This window comes from Cervus canadensis, chromosome 9 (assembly GCF_019320065.1).
Source record: "Cervus canadensis isolate Bull #8, Minnesota chromosome 9, ASM1932006v1, whole genome shotgun sequence".
Lineage (NCBI taxonomy): Eukaryota > Metazoa > Chordata > Mammalia > Artiodactyla > Cervidae > Cervus > Cervus canadensis.
This window is the reverse complement of record NC_057394.1, coordinates 1,497,049-1,515,815: the sequence shown is the minus strand read 5'-3', so window position 1 is coordinate 1,515,815 and position 18,767 is coordinate 1,497,049. Positions and strand designations below refer to the sequence as shown.

Here is an 18,767-nt window from a genome sequence, read left to right as displayed (position 1 = left end):
GTGGACAACAGCAACAGCAAACCTATAGAATGAAACAAAAACAGGCAACAAAGCAGCACGTGGAAAGTGGGCAAGTGAGCAGAACTGTCTCCTGGAGTGAAATTCTGACGCCCCTGGCTGTGTTCACGACAGTGGTCTAGAATGTGAAATGTGTCCGGGGAAAGGGTCTCAGCGGTCCTTGTCGGTTGTGGTGCTAGCTGAGAGCCAGGGGGGCAGGGGGCTTCAGGGTCAGCCGCCTCCAGACCCCCCGCCTGCACCCCCGAGCTTGGCTCCCATGCCAGGCCAGCCTGCGGGCAAAGCTAGACCACCCCCATGCCCTGTCTGCCGGGCACCCCCATCTGCCCGCAGCAGCAGTGGTCCCGGAGCCTCCGGCCGCTCCACACTAGAGACGGGCTGCCGCAGGGGGTTCCCTCCCGTGTGATTAAGCTCCAGGGTTCCTGGGACTGGTAATTACTCTAATGGTCGTCTGACTGCTGATTTTAAAGGCATTAGCAGGAGGGCTTTTAAAATGATGACTTTTACTTTATAGCCGCAATATGCACTGTCTTCTCATGCTCTGGACCAGACAGGGAGCTGACCTAAGCATGGATCAAGCAAAGTCACCACTGAAAAGTCAGGAACGCTGCTTTTTAATTGAGGGGGAAGTTTTATTTGACTAGGGGTATTTTCACCATTGGGGACTAGCTTTTCTATTTCATTCATAAAATAATGGTAAAATGTTACTTTGGGTTTTTTCCTCCCGGTTTAAAACTTTTCTCCTTCCTTTTAAAAGAATTAATAAATCACTGTGGCCATACTTAATTAATTGGCTAATTATTAATTTAACTAGACCTCAATGAAATGGCAATTTTAGGCAGATTTGCTGCCACCAATAATTAAATAATAAAAGAAAAAAAAGCTTATATTCTGGATAATATCTATGAGGAAATCACTGACACTCATAACATTTTTATTGCACTCCCCAATTCTCCTCCAAAAATTTTTTTTTAAGTTTGAATGTCACCCTGTGTCTGATTTTAACACAAAGATGTGTTACTAAGCATGCCTCTGACGGCACCCACATCTGACAATTCCATATCACGCTGGTCTGTGTGTTTTCAAAAAGAGAAAGTCCAGGGGAGATTTAAGGAAATATAATCGTCAGACTCTAGGCTGGGTAGCTGGATGGTGAGCTGAAGACGAATTTGGGGAGTAACTTAGAGTAAATCGTCTGGGAGCAGGAGTCAGCAAAGATGCGTCCTCAGAAGCAGAGTCCCTCCCCCAGGAGCTCCTCCCTCCCCTGACCTGTGAGTCCGCCCAGTTTCTGCTGCTCCTTCCGTGTCCAGCACATGACCGCCCGGGTCTGCACACGGACGTGTGTGGACGCGCGGAGGCCCTCCAGCCGCGCTTCTGTGACAAGTGGAGACTCGTGAGAAGCCGAAGGGGAAGTGCAGGCTTCAGACAATCATCTTTCATTTCCTTTCTCGAATTTGCTAAGTTCATCATTGCCTCACAGAGATTTTCCCCATACCTTTGTATGTTTAATTTCCTCTTTAATAGACAAACTGTCAGGGGAGGTTACACAAGCATTATTATTCAAAGGAATGTTTATATCCCTCAGATAAATATCATAGGGAATTATGGATAGGGGTGTATTTATTACATATACAGCTGAGAAAAATGACGGTGTATTATTAGGTAAATGCATGCTATATTTAAATAACATGATAACAATCACCAAGTTTTTCCTTGGTGTCCTGGAATCAGAATCCACAGAAAGGCAAATTAATATTTAAACCCTGCGTATAACTTTGAGAAGCCACAATATGCATAACAAAGGGAGATGACTTTGGGCCACGTTGGGGGTACGGGGTTCCCTTAAATGGATCTATGGTGATGGGGGGAGGGGCAGGCGGTGCTGTCTCCACACTGAAGATCATTCCTTCACTGTTGAGAGCCTGACCTACGGTTCCTGGTGGGCACCATATAAAGTACTTGAAACAAAACAACTTGTGAACCTTGAGAGCTTAGGAGTCGAGGCTGCAGACATGATCCAGGAGCCGGGGTTAACTGGCTAATTATTCCTTCCCGAGCCAAAGGCGGGGGCTGAGAAACGGAAGGAGCTGGAGGAATGGAAAGCTTGGCCAAGGAGGAGCATCCACAGGGCAGACGCGGGTTGCGTCTCAGTGACTTGAGGCGTGATGAGCGGCTTCAAGCATGCAGGTCCTGTCAGAACAAGGTCCCTCACGCGGGCTGCCGCCCTTGTCTCATCCAGCACGTTTCCGTCTACCCTGGAGGGGTGCTGGGTGGGGCTCGGCGTTCAAACCCACCCTGAAGGTCCTGGGAGTGTCAGGAACTTAGTGCAGGGTGCCCCGCCCTGAGATGCCGGGATGCGGCGTTCAGCCTGCTGCCCTGGTCATCCAGCGAAGGCGCTGGTCCTCCTCTCCTCCCTTTCCTCAGCAAGCAGACAAGAATCCAGGAGCAGCTGGCACCAGAGGCCGCGTGGTGAGGCCCACGTCATGTCCCTAATGCAGGCACTGCTGCTGAATGTGGCGAGACGGCCTCATATGTCCCCAGAGGCTGCGTGGTGAGGACCGCCTCGTGTCCCTAAGGCAGACACTGCTGCTGAATGCAGCGAGACGGCCTCTGCATTCTTGGTGCACCTTTCAGAGCAGAGACTCCACACCAGCCGTAAGCGTTCATTCCCAGATCGCACCGTCCTGGCGGTCAAAGTGTCCATCCTCCAGTCCAACCTCAATCCCAGTTAAGACGTTCTGGAATGGTAGGACTGGCCAAAACTTTAGAAACTACCAAGAGCATCCCTCCATTTCCTAAGTAACTGGAGTTCTAGAAAACGGATGCCCACTGCTGGGATTCCCTGAGAGGTCCCTACAGGACAAGGAACCCTCAAATCTAGACTCTGCGTGGACAGACCTCCTAGAAGCCACTCAAATCACTCAGCCAGTCCTGTCTGGATTAGCAGCCCTGCTTCTGTGAACTTTTCTCACAAGAGCATCTCTTCCTTCTAATGGTTGTTGTTAATCACTCAGGCGTGTCCGACTCTTTGTGACCCTACGAACTGCAGCCCGCCTGGCTCCTCTGTCCATGGGATTCTCCAGGCAAGAATACTGGAGTGGGTAGCCATGCCCTCCTCCGGGGGAGTTTCCTGACCCAGGGATCGAACCCAGGGCTGTTGCGTTGCAGGCAGATTCTTTGCTGTCTGAGGCACCAGGGGACCCCTTCTAATGTTTAATTAGTAACAATTTGAACACTGTATGTGTGACATGAAAACATACAACACATGCTACACTTCGATAGATGATGTATAAAGATGCAATGTCTAATCTGTAATAACTACCTGGTAGGTTCCAGAAACTATGCAAGATTCTTTGTCAGTATCTTAAATAATCCTCAGGAAAAAACCCTCCCAGGGAAATATTGTTTATATTTTACAAGGTGAGGAAGTGAGCCTAACAAAGGGTAAACGTCCGACCTTGACGGAGATGAGAAGTTGTAAGAGAGGAGTGGCCGACGCTCTGTTCTGTCAGTTCGGACTCTGGCTCTCTGCCTCAGATGATGTCCTTTCTGACCCTGCATCTCTCCCCTTGGACTGAGACTCGGGGCCCTCACGAGCCTCTGAGCGAGGAGCGGTCCCCCAAACAGCCCCTCTCCCGTCTGGCCGCTGTTCACCAGCTGATGAGCCCATGTCCCTGACTGCTCCTCCCCTGGGCCCGCCCCCCTACTTATCTCACTCAATGCTTCCAAGTCGCTGCCCCGGGGGCCTAGGACCACACAGAGCCGATGGGGGTTTGCGCTGTAATCAAACAAAACTTGCCCACCACACACCAGTGCCCTGAGCACTTGGGCCATTCTGCAGCGGGGATCTGGCAGGGATGGTTAGCAGTGCTCATGGACGGCAGTGATGAGTTTACTGTTCCCGAGCCAAGCTGCTTCCCGAGTTCCTCGTCTTCACTTCACCCACGAGCAGCATCCCTGCGCCGGCTCCCCTAACCCTGCTCCTCCCTCCTCGCGGTCCCGGTGCCCCCTTTGCCCCTCCTGCCCCCCATCACCCACCCCCACAGAGAGACAAATGTCAGGCTTCCCGTGTGTCTGCCCCCACCCCAACACCGCGGACGCGTCCCCTTTCCTCAGCCCCTCACTTGGAGGGTCCTCCCAGGGGTCTCCTCACCCTGTTGAGACCCTGATGCTCTGGACCAGAAGGAAGGGGCTGGGTCCTGGGTCTGTGCCTGGCCCCCCGGGGCCCCCTGGGCAGGTGGACTTGGGAACGGGAGGACTCGGGACCCTGTGAGTCTAAACAGGGCAGCTGCTCAGCGCGCCTTGTAAATCGTGAGACCCCACTGAGCCCCTAGGAGGAAATGACCATCTTCCGACTGTATTTATTCATTCAACCACAATTTATGAGTATTGACTGACTGCACTATTCTGTGTTTCTGAGAAGAAACCTCTTAAGTGGCTCTTCAAAGAACTAAAAGAGGGAGAAGTCGTTTATTTGTTCTCAAAATATCATTTGGGGGCAGCTTAGACTTGACAGGAGATGGAAACTCAGTGAAGGGTCCCGGCGTGGTTGGGGGAGCGCAAGGTGAGAAGCGGCCCCTGTTCGGCGGGTGAGTCTGGGCTTGCGGTCTGAGCTGAGACCCGCAGGGAAGGACAGCGAGGGCGCCAGGCCGGGGGCTCACTGCCGCCAGAGTCTGGGCCCGTGGTGCCGGGGGCCCAGATCCCTGCGTCTGTGTGTGTCCTTAGCACAGCCCTGCGGCCTCATGATCTCTGGGGGGCAGGTCCTCTGTCAGCGCCCAGTCTGCATCGCAGGCGGGAACAGAAACGCACGCAAGGATGTGACAACCGGGGTGCTTCCGAGAGCTTCCGAGAGGAGGCCCCAGCTCTGTAGCCCGCTGCCCGGAGCCCTAAGGAGGGGCAGTCCCAGGGAGACCGTGGCAGCGGACGGCAGAGGACAGCAGGCAGATCCCCCCAGGGAGACCGCGGCAAAGGACGGCAGAGACAGCGGGCGGATCCCCCCCATGACGGCCCTGTAGGCATGACTGTGACTCTAGATGCCCGGCTGGCCCATGGGCACTGGGGTGCCAGGAGTGGGCTTAGCTTGAGGCTGGGCTGGTACCAAGGGCCTAGTATGTTCTAGAAGCTGCATTTTTTATACAATAATCACATCCATTACATCACAGTAACTGGGAGGCAGTGTGGTATAGTGGTTAGAGGTGTGGCTGCTAGAATTAGAAAGATCTGGATTAAAATTCCACCTCCGAGCCCCTCGGCGTTGGAGTGGGAGGTTGCAGATAAGCAGGCGAGGTGCTGGAATGGTCCATGTGGGGGTGGGTTAGTGTTAGGGACACCAGGGCAAGCTCATTTCTAACTCACGTGGGTACAGGTGGTTGCATACAGAAGCGCTCGGAGCTGTGGATCTACACAGATTAGTGCACACACATGCGTTCCTTTCCTCTGTCAGCAAAGAGGGCCCAGAAGCAATGCCATCAAGCACATTAGCACCTAGACCATGGTTTCTAATTCCAGTCTCCTAGAGAAAGCGCTGATTCCAGGACTGGAAACTTGCGTAGGAAACGTGTTATACAAGATGAACCTGGGGCATCGTGTTGGGCCAGCAAGTAAGGCCTGCTGAGAAAACCCACCCAGGAACGAGGGGCCCTCACAGGACCCAGGGATGCTGATGCGGTGAAAGCTGGACCAGTCTGAGCAACAAGACAAGTAACGCAGGGTTAGCTTGTAACTCCAAGTGTAAAATAAACATTCGTGAGTCCGTGTGGGTATAGATGAGTGAATAGTTGCATCAATAAACAGGTGGGGAGGAGAAGCCGATCTCCTGCACAGAAGGACTCCAGGTGAGGTATGCAGATGGCCCTGAGCACAGCCCCGGTTCCTGAGATCTGGGCTGCAGGACACGGAGGGTGGGTGGGGTGGGGCGGAGTCGCCTGCTCAGATTCTCGCAGACCTGAGACAGCTGGTCCCAACTTGCTGCTCTGGTCCTCGGAATAGTCTTCCACTTCTCGGGTTACTGTGTTCCCTTGTGAGAAACGTGTCCCCTCTCTCCAGCTGGGCGGGAGGGGAAGCGGAAACCGTGCCTGTGGGATGGAGGTATATTTGAGGAGCCACCATCAAGGCCATCGGTGTCTCCCCACTGGCTTGGCTCAGTCCGCTCTGCCATCCGTCAGAGGGCGAGGTCCATTAGCTGCCGTGCTGCGCTGGGCATTACAGTCCACGTCAAGGCAGCGGGTGCTGACCAGGGTCAGCCTGTCTGCAGCCAGTTAATGCGGCTCACTACTGTTTCCCAGTGATCGCGGGTGGCTGGGCTGTCCGATGCCCCGTGACACTAATGCCCCTTTGACCTCTGCGAGCGGCGTTGATGGGAGGACGTGAGGGAGAGGGATGTGGTCCTGTAGCCACGAGGACAGGCAGCATCACTCCCGAGAGAGAGACTTTTACAGGAGGGCTTTTCAGCAGGGGGATTTATACTTTGTATTCCTGGTGGGTCAGACGGTGAAGAGTCTGCCTGCGGTGCAGGAGACCCAGCTTCAATCCCCGGGTCGGGAAGATCCCCTGGAGTAGGGAATGGCAACCCACCCCAGTATTCTTGCCTGGAGAATCCCGTGGACAGAGGAGCCTGGCGGGTGCATTTGAAACAGCTGAGAAGCTGGCTTTTCTCACGTGAGAACCCCCGAGTGTGCCCAGTAAACGCCGGGACGGCACAGCTGGTTTCTGATCAGATGACTTATCTTCACTCAGTGACACAACCACGGCAAAGCAGGGCTGGTCTCTGGCTCGTTTCTGCCTCCGAGTGCGTGTTAGTTCATTTTCTTGTCATGATAACCCGTGATAAAAGCACTCTTAGTTATTCCTGTTTCGTAAACGACAGAGAGGTCGAGCAACTTCCTTCAGGTCACGCAGAACTGGGGTTCTAGCAGTCCGTAACCACTGCTCCACGCCATCTTTTAGAGGAACAATTACAAAATGCTTCTAAAACTTCACAGCAGAACATTAAGTTAAATGTGGGGTGTTTGGGCGTGTGTGCCTTTGAGATCGCGTGGGGTAAGGCCTTTAACAGCGGGAGTACCCAGGGCAGTCAGACACTCCCCCGGCTTTAACGGTGGCCGGGGAGGAGGGCACCGTGGTTCCTTGGGCCCAGGGCTCTGCTGCCCAGGAGTCCTGGCCAGGGGGCAGCCATGGCCCGCCAGGGAACCCACAGACAAAGGGTCCTCTTGGGCAGGCCGACCTTCTCTCGCACTGCATGGAGTTAGAATTGTGTCTTCTCTGGATACAGTCTTTGAATGAACTGAGGTTGCTCCTCTTTGTCACTTTATTAGCAAATCATTATAGCCATTTCTTTGGGATTAAAAAGAGAGGAGAGAAGGAACTTAAGAAAAACCTTAATGGTTTATACTGCAGCAATTTTGGGGGGCTTGAATGAAATGACAGAATTGCCATGATGTTAAATTTAACACATTTTATTTTAGCAATATGCTTATCTGATCATATCTCCAAGTGCAGCCAGCGTTACAAAAGTGATTTGTATAATTGTAGACTCATTCACTCTCAGATGGTTCAGAATGACTTTTGAGACCACATTACCAAATTTCAGCTTAAAAAATCCCTTTATCCTGTCATGTGCGTAACTGCAGCAATATGAACAAAACTGGCATTTCTCACGCACGTGGAGGGCAAGAGAATTAAAGTCCTTTGTGCTTCAGAGCATGACCTCTCGTGTTCCTTTCCCACTGCATGTGTTTGCCAACACGTTGTCTCCCTTCTGCCTTGCGCACCAAAGACTCCCCCATGCCAAAGACTCCCCCACGTCACTCCGTCCTTTTCCGCCGATGTTTCTACTAGGACCGGCTGGGAAGGTGGGCGTGATGTACCCCCTGGGGGGCAAGGGGTCGCGTCTGGGGGCGCCGGGTGAGGTGGCCAGTCCGGGGGGGGGGGCCTCCTGCTTTGCCGTCGGCCTTTAGGTGAGCGCCTGTTTTTAGGATCCGAGATCAGATGAGATCCCAGCCCCTAACGGGCTTGTTGCCATCCAACAAGTAGTGATCACTCGTAGTAACTCAATCAGCAGCGCTCGTTACAAACACACCCAGGGCCGACTCCACACGGAGTCCCCGCAGTTGAGAGGGAGCCTCAGACAGGGAGGGGGAGGCCCAGGACGGCTCCTGCCACCTGGTGCTCTGCCCCAAAGGCTGTGCACACGCGTTGCGTGCTCCAAAGGTTGTGCACATGCGTGCGTGCCCCAAAGCCTGGGACAACTGCTGGCTCCTGGCTTTTAGGGCAGCTTCTTGAGAAAACAGTGCCAAGTCCTGGAGGTTAGGAACAGTTTTAGAAACAGCCGCAGGTTGCCGTGCGCTTCACCTCTCCATTCCCTGGCCATCGTTCCCTGGCTGGCCGCCTGCCCAGGTTAGAGGCTGGGCTCTCTCCCTGACTCGCCAGCCACGAATGCCCTCCATGGTGTCCACGTGCACCCTGCACGCCCTCCAGGCCTCCATGTGGTCAATTGCACAGAGCTGTCCCCGTCTCCCCCCTCAGAGGGGATCACGGCAGGCTGACAGGCGGCAGGGGGCCTGACTTATGACGACCACCAGCCTCGGGGGTCCTGCTCTGATGGTCCCGGCCCAGTGTGGTGATGGCCGGTGACTTAAGGGGAAGAGCGAACAGGAATTGCTCTGTAATTTTCTGTTCCTGGGCGACCCTCCAGGCCCCCAGCCAGCCCCTGGCTCCCCAGGCCAGCCCCATCCTGACCTGGGCTGCGGAAACCAGAGGACAAGCCCAGCGCTGGGGAGCACAGACGTCCATCTGAGCCTTGGGCTGCCATGGACCCCGACCCAGGCCGTGCAACCCGGCTCACACGGCCGGAGAAGGCACACGGACACAGACACAGCTCACGGCCTCGTGTCCTCTGACCGTGGTCGTCTTTACCACGGTCAGTTCTTGAGGGACAGTTTATCAAATGTCCAGCACGGACTCAGCATGCTTCTGCCCAGCCCCAGGCCTGGATGCCACCATGCAGAGCCCACACAGAGACACAGCCTCTGCCTTCATCTGAATCGACTATTTCTCTCCAACAAAAGGCAAAACCTTCAAACCAGGTGATGATTTTTGATCCAATCCAGCTGTGCGCTTCCTGGCCGGGTCTGTGCTTGCCATCTCTTCCTCTGGTTTTCCAACCCTGTGAAGCAGGGGCGTATCTGCACGGCATTGAGGGGTGTTACCTAGGAGACAGTCAAGGAGCAACCTCGGGGCTCGGGTGGGCGCTGGTGGGCTCAGAGGGACCCGGGATAAGCAGGCTGGATGGGACCCATGACTGAAGACCCCTCAGGCTTCCTACCGTCCTTCCCATGGAACATTGTGACTGCCCGTTTTTTAACAATCTTACTGGAGCTGATATATGAAGTGTTAATTTCTGCTGTGCAGCAAAGTGGTTGAGGTCTGTGTTCCTTTCCCTGATGGTCTATCGCAGGACGCTGCCCCGATTAGCCTGGGCTCTGTGGTAGCACCTGGCTGGCGGTCCATCCTGTGTACCCTGGTTTGCATCTGCCAGTCCCAAACGCCCGCCCCATCCCCCCGCTACCTTTATTGCCATTTCTTGGGGCTGTATTTTTAGTGAGCCTCTTATGATTTCAACATGTGGAAATGTTTCCATAATTTCATAAATCAAATTTAATGATACCTTTTAACCAGCCCCCTAAGTGCCGAAGTGGTCTTCATAAAATGACAAATAGCATAAAAGAAAGGAAACAGTCAACCGGAGGAAACTTGCGAAACGTCAGTGAGAAGTCGTGTCAGCCCCGTGTGACTGTTTCTGAATGCTCTGGAGAGCTGGTTGCTTTGTTGCCAGTTTCCCTTTGGGTCTTAGAGGTGAGGACACCCAGGTTCTGCTCCTTCTCTGTAGCTGGTGTTACGGACCCTGGCAGGAGTGCTGTTGGCGAGGTCATCAGTGAGCCGCTACCGCAGATGGGGAGCTTCAGATCCTTATGGGATGTTATGAGCAGTCACCTTGAGCCCCATCAGTAGAGGGAGGACGTGAGGTGCTGAGAGCTTTAGTCCGAGCTGGCCCCAGGCCCACAGCCCCTGACCCAGGAGCTGGACCCGGACGCGGGTGAGAGCCCGCCACCTCCGAGACCTCCGCGCTCCCCACCCCGGAACCGCAATGCACTCAGATGTTCTTCCTTGCGAAGTGCCGGGTTTGTGTGGGCAGGGCAATTTGCATGACCACGTCCCCAGAGCCAAAAAGAGGTCTGATCAAATACCTGCTGAAAACTCACATGGTAGTCAACACAGCAAGGGAAGAAGACGGTGACTTTTTGTTGTTTTATTGTTATAAGAGGCTTGATTTTAACGATTCAAGAGAAAAGTCTTATGCTATTTTAAAAATATTCAAACGTATGACACTAAAAGCTATGGTGTAACATAAACCTTGTGTAATTCTCCCCAGTGGAGTGGGGGACCAAGTATCAGGTTTTGTGAGTGTTTTTATTCTTTTAATGAAATGCAACTAAAGGAGAAAAAGGGCTTCCTTCAAATTTATAAAAGAAATAGAATTCAAACCTGATGTCAAAGTCATTGTTCCTTGGTAATATCAGTCTCAATATACTATAAGAAAAGAGCTGGACACGACTGAGCCACGAGCGCCGATGCCACTATACCATAAGAAAAAGACAGGAACTGGTTAAACAGGAAGCCCCACGCCCCGCCCCTGCCTCCGGCGCCCCTGTGACATTTTTGCACACCCTGAAATGCCGAGTTGGAAGCATCAGTTCTTTCCCACTCCGGGTGTCCAACAGTGACTGATATAAATATTTTATTAGGCGAAGCTGCAGGTTTCTGAAGATTATATGTCTTATCAAGTTGACCCTTATAATTATGCTGTCTTCTCCAGCTATGGGATCTCTTTTAATTTTGCAGTTCTTTGGTAAATATTGAACCATAAGAAAGATATACAGCTGTAAGCGGAGACGAGGGAGGACAAGAGGCATGTAAACCAATCGTGATGCACCGCGCGGGCACGGAGGCGTCCCCTGCAGGGCTCCACGTCCACCCGGAGGAGAAGCCAGCGAGGTCGAGAACCCTCTCCCTCCGGCCTGATCCCACCTGGCCCCTGTCGCCCCATCCCGAGTTGGACACGCCTCCCTCCTCCATCCTGCTGAAATCACACACCCCCCCCACCCAGGGGCAGGGGAGGCTGGGGTCGCCTGGCACGCCCCGTGTGACCCTCCCCCGCCGGGGCACTGGTTTCTCCCGACCCCCATCCTGTGTTGCGCTCTGCGGCCCGGTGGGCACGGCCATCACAGTGGCAGACGCTGCGCTGTCCTGCCGGGGCCAGGGAGGGGGCCCCTTAGCCCCCGAGTGGGCACGGGGAGGGGTGGTCACAGGTCAGCCGCCTCCTTGATGTGTCGGGTCCCCGCCGCGGCCTGCCTCTCATCTCCGCGGGCCCCGAGCCCCGCACCGCGCTCGGCACCTTTGAAGCTTAGGAGGCTGCTCTTGGATGTGCCCGGCGGGGACCCTTCCTGCACGGTCACTTCTCTGTCGCGATCTCCTTCCTGCCTGTCGCATCCTGCTGACTTGTGCTCAGAGCTGATCACACCTCCCACACCCTGTGCAGACAGGCCTCTGGAGAAATGTTTATGAGCTGGACAAAATGGCAGGTGGTGAGCTAGAGGGGCTTGCAGTGAGCTCAAGGGTCTCGCAGTGAGCTGGAGGGTCTCGCAGTGAGCTGGAGGGTCTCGCAGTGAGCTGGAGGGTCCCGCAGTGAGCTGGAGGGTCCCGCAGTGAGCTGGAGGGTCTCACAGTGAACTGGAGAGTCTCGCAGTGAGCTGGAGGGTCTCGCAGTGAGCTGGAGGGTCTCGCAGTGAGCTGGAGGGTCTCACAGTGAGCTCGAGGGTCTCACAGTGAGCTCGAGGGTCTCACAGTGAGCTGGAGGGTCTCGCAGTGAGCTGGAGGGTCCCGCAGTGAGCTGGAGAGTCTCGCAGTGAGCTGGAGGGTCCCGCAGTGAGCTGGAGGGTCTCGCAGTGAGCTCGAGGGTCTCACAGTGAGCTGGAGGGTCTCTCAGTGAGCTGGAGGGTCTCTCAGTGAGCTGGAGGACCTCACAGTGAGCTGGAGGACCTCACAGTGAGCTGGAGGACCTCACAGTGAGCTGGAGGGTCTCGCAGTGAGCTGGAGGGTCTCGCAGTGAGCTGGAGGGTCTCTCAGTGAGCTGGAGGGTCTCTCAGTGAGCTGGAGGACCTCACAGTGAGCTGGAGGACCTCACAGTGAGCTGGAGGGTCTCTCAGTGAGCTGGAGGACCTCACAGTGAGCTCAAGGGTCTCGCAGTGAGCTGGAGGCTGCCATTTGTTCCTGCTGAATTCTGAGCAGTAGGAGATTCCATGCAATGTGCATCCCCTGCCTGACTCTAATGAGGTTGCCTTCTGCAGCTTGTGTTGAGTGTACGTCCTATGGATGGTGACGATGGAACTTCTGGTCCAGGGGTCCCCTTGGCAAGCCAGCTGTGTTCATTCTTGTGAAGAGACCCACTGGGCATGTGGGGGACTGGTGGTCACTCTGACTGGGCACAGTTGGCTCGGGCACTCACCACCACCCTGACCAGAGACCCACCCCAAGAGAGGTGTGGTCCAGGGTGGCAGGGGGTCAAAGAGAAGGCTGCCCGCAGAGGTGGGAACTTCCAAGCAGGTATGGCAACTGTTGGACGGACCACATCAAGCCCCATACAATTGAAACAAATCTCTTCAGAAGGGAGGTAGCAAATAAATACGATGGAGCTGGGGAGGCAGGAACCACTGTTTGCCCTCTCGAGAGAGGGCTGGTCTGGGGGTGGAGGGCTGCTCTCCCTGTGGTGTTAGCGGAGGAAGGGACAGGGTCTGCGGGAGGAGCATGGGCTGACCAGTGCCCATCCTGATGGAGGAGCTGGGACACGCGGGCAGCCTGGGGTGGCAGTGCCCTGCGGTTCCTTTGGGCACATTCAGCGACACCCGTGCGGCACTGGCCCCTGCGTGGACCCCGGCCTCAGCGGCTTCATGGGGCCCATCTGTTTGTTTTGGTGTTGGCAGCAAGAGATGAAGCAGCTGCTAAAGAAGACAATAATGATGAGTATCAGGAGCATGTGAGGAAAAAGCCACAGGGACCCCTGGGACAGAGCCCTCCCTAGAGAATCCTCCCCCACCCCCGACTCTCTTTGACTTTCTCTTTCTCTCTCTTTTTAGTTCTAGAATTTAGGATTTTGACCTCGCCCCAAAGTGGCTGAAGCAAAGATTGTGATAAAACATCTTGCTTTCCCCCTGTATATTGTTCATTCATAGAAACACAATTGATTTTTATGTGTTTATCTAACATCTTGTGACCTTGCTGAACTTACTTATTAATTGTAGAAGTTTCTGTAGATTTCTTAGGAGTTCTACATGGACAATCATATTATCTGTGAATACAGGCTAAATTTTCTCTCTTTTTTAAAAATCTACATTATTGTTATTTCTCTTTCTTGCCTTATTGCACTGGCTGGGATTTATAGCACTGGGTTTAATTAGAGTGGTGAGAGCAGACGTACTTGCCTTTTCCCCAAACTTCGGGAGAAAATGTTCAGTCTTTCATCGTTAAGTGTGATTTTAACTATGGGGTCTTTGTGTGTGTGCGTACTCCTAGTTTGCTAAGAATCATTATCCTTCATGGGTATCGAGTACTTTTGCTGTGGTCTTTCTTCCTTAGTCTGTTGATGTATGGACTGCACTGATTTATTTTTGCGTAGAGTCATCTTTGCATACTTGGAATAAGTCCTGCTTGGTTGTGGTGTATAGTTCTTTTGGGACATTACTAGGTTCAGTTTGCTAATATTTTTTGAGTATTTTACATTTAAGTCCATGGAAAATACATCTGCGGTTTTCTTTCATCTTTGGCTGGTTTGGTATCAGAATAATACCGACTTTATAAAATGAGTTGGAGAGTACTCTGCTGTCTGCTATTTTCCTGAACAGATTTGTAAAACCGATGTTAATTCTTTTAAGTTTGTGAATTCTCCAGTGAAAGCATCTGGACATGGAGATTTCTTTATCTGGAGCTTTTAAATTACAAATTCGACTTCTTCTAGGTTGTAAGACTGCGTCTTTTCTCAGTTTTGAAAAGCAGGAGGCAGGTACTACGATAGCTTCTTGGTTAGGAAACACAGGGTTTGGGAGAAGGGCGAGGAAAGAGAAGTGGAGAGAATTCGGGTCAGTACCATCATGATCCTGAGATTTCTCACTTATAAAATGGTCTATTTGTAGGCTATGGCACGTAATGCAAAAGTTCATCTTTATTTTTACACCTAATATTCCCGAGACGTTTCTGGCGTGATTTTGATAACCTTTACCATTTCCTATTTCCTTTTCTCTTTTTAAAATTTAAGACCTTTTCAATATAGAAATACTTCTGGTCTTAACCTAGTTTTCTCTGTCTCTCTTTTTTTCTCTATTATATTTAGAATGTGTTTCCAAAGTCAATTTATTTTCTTGAGTTTGTTACAGAAGAAGCAAGCATCTGCCCAGATACTTAATGGAAGCAGAAAATCTATTCCTTAGGGCAGCCCTTGCTTTGCGAAGTAGGGTCACGGCAAGTAAATCAATCATGGGAGCCTCTGTCAGTGTGGGTGGAGGCAGGGCTAGGTAGAGTAGACGCTCTGGGAATATAACTTGTGTTGCTGTTTTAACACATCTGGGGGAAATACAAGGATGTACAGATGCTTCCTGAACCTGACCTGCCGTCTACCGCAGTGGCCTTTGGCACCTAGAAGAGCGCTTCCTACCAGGTAAATTTACAAGGGGCTGTCAAATGCATTATTTCAAAACTACAAACTTTTTTCATTAAGCTGGAAAGGAGATGTTAAGTTATGTCAGTAACACCAAAATTGAAGTAATCATTTGTTTTTATGAACTATGTCTTGTAAATATTCCAAATGTATTTTTTAAAATGAAAAATGCATGCCCCAAAGACCACTTGTCTGATTGCCCACGATGATGAAATTGAGGGAGTGATTTTTTGCTCAGGGCATGTGATGAAAACACAGAAGATTGCAGAGTGAGGGGCCGTGTTGGCTTGATTTTTGTTCATAGGAATGGGAGAGTAACCCACTTCATACCTGTAGCCCACCTGGCACAGCCAAGGCTGAAACTGCTGGTCTCCCGTCTGGAGTTATCCCAAGAAAACACTCCTATTGTTTAGAAGTGCATTGTTGTCAGTAAATAAATGCTGTCATCTCAGGGTTTCTGATGTTAAATGAAAGGGATTTTGCATTAATCACTTGCATCCCAAAGCAGGTCATATTTGCCCGAAAGCAGGCTCTGTATAAATAACAAATTCATATTCTATCGATAACATTCCTTCGGACTGCTATTTATTTTACCTTCAAAATGTGCGAACCGCTCTTGATCTTTTTATTTCTTTGAGGATGAACAATTACAGCATCAAGAGACATTTAAATAGTGCATAGTTTTTAAAGCAAGAGAATGACACAAATAGAAGTGTTCACGCAGACTTCAGATCAGCCTTCTGGTTTTTAGCTTAATGTGTGATATTAACCTATTTAGTAGCATTCTTTTATTTGCTGCACTCTCCATCCCCATTAGACGTCATCTCATTGCTGTTTTGTATTGTTTCCATGTTAGCACATCTCTTATTAAAATATGAAGGTTGAAGGGGAAAATAATTAGATTTATGGCTTTGTACTCTGAGTTTCCGTTTTAAAGGTCTGTTGCAAACTGACTCAAGCTATGGTATGTGCATGACCATTATCTGTTCAAATTAGCTCATCAGCATCGATAGAAGGAAGGCCAACCACTAACCTGTCCACGCATTTCAAACACAACTTGGGATTAACAGTCACAGCGAAACCCACTCAACACAATAGTTGTGCCTATGTGTGTGCTCAGTTGCTCCAGTCATGTCTGAATCTTTGTGACCCCATGGACTGCAGCCCACCGGGCTCCTCTGTCCATGGGATTCTCCAGGCAAAAACACTGGAGTGGGCAGCCATTTCCTCCTCCAGGGGATCTTCCCCACCCGGGAATCAAACCTGCGTCTCCTGCATCTCCTGCATTGGCAGGCGGGCTCTTTACCACTAGCGCCACCCGGGAAGCCCCAATACAGTAGTCAGCATGAGCCAATCGACGATGATCATTTCCATGTGACTTTTTATTTTTTTATTTTTTTAAAATTTTTTTATTAGTTGGAGGCTAATTACTTCACAACATTTCAGTGGGTTTTGTCATACATTGATATGAATCAGCCATAGATTTACACGTATTCCCCATCCCGATCCCCCCTCCCACCTCCCTCTCCACCCGATTCCTCTGGGTCTTCCCAGTGCACCAGGCCCGAGCACTTGTCTCATGCATCCCACCTGGGCTGGTGATCTGTTTCACCATAGATAGTATACATGCTGTTCTTTTGAAATATCCCACCCTCACCTTCTCCCACAGAGTTCAAAAGTCTGTTCTGTATTTCTGTGTCTCTTTTTCTGTTTTGCATATAGGGTTATCGTTACCATCTTTCTAAATTCCATATATATGTGTTAGTATGCTGTAATGTTCTTTATCTTTCTGGCTTACTTCACTCTGTATAATGGGCTCCAGTTTCATCCATCTCATTAGAACTGATTCAAATGAATTCTTTTTAATGGCTGAGTAATATTCCATGGTGTATATGTACCACAGCTTCCTTATCCATTCATCTGCTGATGGGCATCTAGGTTGCTTCCATGTCCTGGCTATTATAAACAGTGCTGCGATGAACACTGGGGTGCACGTGTCTCTTTCAGATCTGGTTTCCTCAGTGTGTATGCCCAGAAGTGGGATTGCTGGGTCATATGGCAGTTCTATTTCCAGTTTTTTAAGAAATCTCCACACTGTTCTCCATAGTGGCTGTACTAGTTTGCATTCCCACCAACAGTGTAAGAGGGTTCCCTTTTCTCCACACCCTCTCCAGCATTTATTGCTTGTAGACTTTTGGATAGCAGCCATCCTGACTGGCGTGTAATGGTACCTCATTGTGGTTTTGATTTGCATTTCTCTAATAATGAGTGATGTTGAGCATCTTTTCATGTGTTTGTTAGCCATCTGTATGTCTTCTTTGGAGAAATGTCTGTTTAGTTCTTTGGCCCATTTTTTGATTGGGTCATTTATTTTTCTGGAATTGAGCTGCAGGAGTTGCTTGTATATTTTTGAGATTAATCCTTTGTCTGTTTCTTCATTTGCTATTATTTTCTCCCAATCTGAGGGCTGTCTTTTCACCTTACTTATAGTTTCCTTTGTAGTGCAAAAGCTTTTAAGTTTCATTAGGTCCCATTTGTTTAGTTTTGCTTTTATTTCCAATATTCTGGGAGGTGGGTCATAGAGGATCTTGCTGTGATTTATGTCGGAGAGTGTTTTGCCTATGTTCTCCTCTAGGAGTTTTATAGTTTCTGGTCTTACATTTAGATCTTTAATCCATTTTGAGTTTATTTTTGTGTATGGTGTTAGAAAGTGTTCTAGTTTCATTCTTTTACAAGTGGTTGACCAGTTTTCCCAGCACCACTTGTTAAAGAGGTTGTCTTTTTTCCATTGTATATCCTTGCCTCCTTTGTCAAAGATAAGGTGTCCATAGGTTCGTGGATTTATCTCTGGGCTTTCTATTCTGTTCCATTGATCTATATTTCTGTCTTTGTGCCAGTACCATACTGTCTTGATGACTGTGGCTTTGTAGTAGAGTCTGAAGTCAGGCAGGTTGATTCCTCCAGTTCCATTCTTCTTTCTCAAGATTACTTTGGCTATTCGAGGTTTTTTGTATTTCCATACAAATTGTGAAATTATTTGGTTCTAGTTCTGTGAAAAATACCGTTGGTAGCTTGATAGGGATTGCATTGAATCTATAGATTGCTTTGGGTAGAATAGCCATTTTGACAATATTGATTCTTCCAATCCATGAACACGGTATGTTTCTCCATCTGTTTGTGTCCTCTTTGATTTCTTTCATCAGTGTTTTATAGTTTTCTATGTATAGGTCTTTTGTTTCTTTAGGTAGATATACTCCTAAGTATTTTATTCTTTTTGTTGCAATGGTGAATGGTATTGTTTCCTTAATTTCTCTTTCTGTTTTTTCATTGTTAGTATATAGGAATGCAAGGGATTTCTGTGTGTTAATTTTATATCCTGCAACTTTACTATATTCATTGATTAGCTCTAGTAATTTTCTGGTAGAGTCTTTAGGGTTTTCTATGTAGAGGATCATGTCATCTGCAAACAGCGAGAGTTTCACTTCTTTTCCTATCTGGATTCCTTTTACTTCTTTTTCTGCTCTGATTGCTGTGGCCAAAACTTCCAACACTATGTTGAATAGTAGTGGTGAGAGTGGGCACCCTTGTCTTGTTCCTGATTTCAGGGGAAATGCTTTCAATTTTTCACCATTGAGGGTGATCCTTGCTGTGGGTTTGTCATATATAGCTTTTATTATGTTGAGGTATCGCTCTTCTATTCCTGCTTTTTGGAGAGTTTTAATCATCAATGAGGTTGAATTTTGTCAAAGGCTTTCTCTGGCATCTATTGAGATAATCATATGTTTTTATCTTCATTTGTTTAATGTGGTGTATTAACATTGATTGATTTGCGGATATTAAAGAATCCTTGCATTCCTTGATAAGCCCACTTGGTCATGATGTATGATTTTTTTAATATGTTGTTGGATTCTGTTTGCTAGAATTTTGTTAAGGATTTTTGCATCTATGTTCATCAGTGATATTGGCCTGTAGTTTTCTTTTTTTGTGG

The 18,767-nt window shown here is 49.9% G+C and overlaps 1 long non-coding RNA gene across 2 annotated transcripts in view; it reads left to right on the top strand.

The window, feature by feature from the left end:
* LOC122447471 overlaps nucleotides 1-18,767 on the top strand; it is a 300,507-nt gene that overhangs the window by 123,032 nt on the left and 158,708 nt on the right. The gene's annotated exons all lie outside the window — the stretch shown is intronic.